Source organism: Myotis nattereri (assembly GCF_964212035.1).
Source record: "Myotis nattereri genome assembly, chromosome: X".
Classification (NCBI taxonomy): domain Eukaryota; kingdom Metazoa; phylum Chordata; class Mammalia; order Chiroptera; family Vespertilionidae; genus Myotis; species Myotis nattereri.
Genome location: NC_138078.1, coordinates 142,103,099 through 142,105,700, shown reverse-complemented (window position 1 = coordinate 142,105,700; position 2,602 = coordinate 142,103,099). Strand labels below are relative to the sequence as shown.

At 45.4% G+C, this 2,602-nt stretch overlaps 1 pseudogene across 1 annotated transcript; it reads right to left on the bottom strand.

The window, feature by feature from the left end:
- Positions 1–614: 614 nt before the first annotated feature.
- On the bottom strand, positions 615–1,767 carry LOC308511469 (olfactory receptor 13H1-like; annotated as a pseudogene). Its single transcript has 2 exons — positions 1,366–1,767; positions 615–1,096 (listed from the first exon to the last, which is right to left on the bottom strand). The product of its transcript is annotated as an olfactory receptor 13H1-like (transcript).
- Positions 1,768–2,602: the final 835 nt, after the last annotated feature.

The window sequence follows — 2,602 nt, the reverse complement described above, 5'->3', positions numbered from 1 at the left end:
CATATGTGTCTTCGTCCCCCAACCCCCCCTCACTCATGCCCTCACGCCCCTGTTGTCTGTGTCCATTGGTTAGGCTTATATGCACACATATAAGTCCTTTGGTTGATCTCTCCTCCTTACCCCCACCCTCCCCTACCTTCCCTCTGAGGTTTGACAGGCTGATCGATGCTTCTGTGTCTCTGGACCTGTTTTTGTTCATCAGTTTATGTTGTTCATTATATTCCATAAATGAGTGAGATCATGTGATATTTATCTTTCTCTGACTGGCTTATTTCACTTAGCATAATGCTCTCCAGTTCCATCCATGCTGTTGCAAATATTGACTTTCTTTCTTAATGACTTGCAAGAGATTTTATATATGAAGACTATTGAGGATTTCTGTTATGTATGTTGCAAGCCTTGCTCCTCGTGTGTAACTTGCATTTTATTTTTATTTGAGATGCATGTGACATGCTGCAGTTTTGTATTTTGCTTGCCATCAAATCTCTGTTCTCGCACAATTTCTTCCATTATTCAGTTGCTTTGCAAAAACGTTTCCCATTTTAGAAGTGTCAATCACAAATGTAAAGTTGCCAGGGTGGCTAAAACCCTGGTGCTGTTGTGTGATCGAGGAATCAGGACTTGGCCCCACAAGTTATTCTCCTGAAAGCAACTTTCACATCCTTATTTCTCATGGTGTAGGCGAGGGGACTTAGCATGGGAGTCACCGCTGCATAAACTATAGAGACACTTTTGCATCCATCTTGAGACCATTTGGTCTAGGGTCTCATATAAATATATATTAATGTCCTAAAGTAAGTGGTGAACATGACCAGGTGAGAGCCACATGTAGAAAAGGAATCTTAAGACATCCCTGAGAATACAAAAAGATAAGGATGAAAGCGAAAGGCACTGGCATTGAAATGACAGCGCACACCATCATCATAACCTCTAGGGAAATGGTGTTGAAACAGAACAATTTAAAGATGGCTTGACCTTCACAGGAGAAGTGATTGACAGAATTATGCCTGCAGAAACTTATGGGGAAGAGCAGAATGGGCATAGCAGTTAGCAGAAAGGCTGTCACCCATACAAACAACGCCATTAAAAGGCATACTTGAGCCCTAGCTGGTTTGGTTCAGTGGACAGAGCATTGGCCTAGGAACCGAAGGGTCCCGGGTTCTATTCTGGTCAAGGGCATGTACCTCAGTTGCAGGCTCCTCCCCCTTCTGGGCTCTGGTCAGGGTGCATGTAGGAGGCAACCAATCCATGTGTTTCTCTCACATCGATATTTCTTTCTGTCTTTCCCTCTTTCTTCCACTCCCTCTAAAAAAAAAAAATCAATGGAAAACTACCCTCGGGTGAGGATAAAAAAAAAAGGCATACTTGAGAAGGCATGACCTGGTTGTACCTAAGTGGGTCTGAGATAGCCTCAAATCTGTCATAAGCCATAATGGCAAGAAGGAAACACTCAGCCAGTGCCAAGAAGGCTTGGATGGTGAGCTGGGCAAAACAAGAACTGTAAGAGATGGTGGGAAAGTTCTGCAGAGAGTTCGCCATGGTCAGTGGCACAGCACTGGTGGAAAAGAGGAGAGCTAATAAAGACAAGTTATGGAGCTGAGAATTGACTCCTATCAGGAAAATGATCGTGCAGTTTCCTCCCAAAGTTACTATGTAGAGAAACATCAGTGCCCAGAAGAGAACACTCTGGGATGTGGGGTGTTTGGACAGTCCCACAAGAATGAATTCATTCACTTTGGCGTGCTTTGTAATTTCCTGGTAATTCATTTTCTCTGTCCTCAACTCCAGGTGGGAGAGAAAGCAAACCAATCAGATCCTTGTCCACAAGGAATGCATTGATTATACCATCGGGTTGATTAAACTGTGCCAGCCCTTGACACACGCTCATCTCTGAGGTTTTCAGCCTTTGAGCCACCAGCAGCTTCAGCAGCCCACCCTCATCCCTGCATTCCTCTGCTGGAAAATAAAAAGGTAGTCCTCTAGCAAAAAGGATTAGAACTCCTGGACTTGTGTGAACACAATATTTGAGGAAGAGAGAGCAGAGGATCCACCAAGCCTCCTGACCAAGCCTCCTATGAGATTTCCCTTCAAGCTAAATGGGACCTGACCACAGGTGGAAAGCAACTGCCTCGTCATTCAAGGGCAGAAGGATGACAGTGTGGTGGCACAGGAAAAGGTCCTTGGGACAATTTTGTTTTACCCACTTAAGCTCACTACTCAAGATCTTGTGCCCCTTCTCACCCAGAGGCTGGGTCTGAAAGACCTGCAATGGTTTTCTCCCACATCTTCAACCAGCAAATTATTACTCTTCAAGGTAGAGAAGAAAGAAAGTGAAGGTTGGAAGGTCAGGGGGTATCCAAGGGAGGGACCCTAAGGACTACCTTGCTGGGTGCCTCTTTGTTCCTTTCTGATTCTCAGGGGCCTGTGAACAGGTGGGTGGGACTAGCAGGCCTGGCCAGTGCTGTCTGGTCTTGGTTGCAAGTATTCTCTTTGGTTGGCAATGTCTAGACTGACCTCCCTTGCACTAGAACAGGGGTGGGCAAACTTTTTGACTCGAGGGCCACAATGGGTTCTTAAACTGGACCGGAGGGCCGGAACAAAA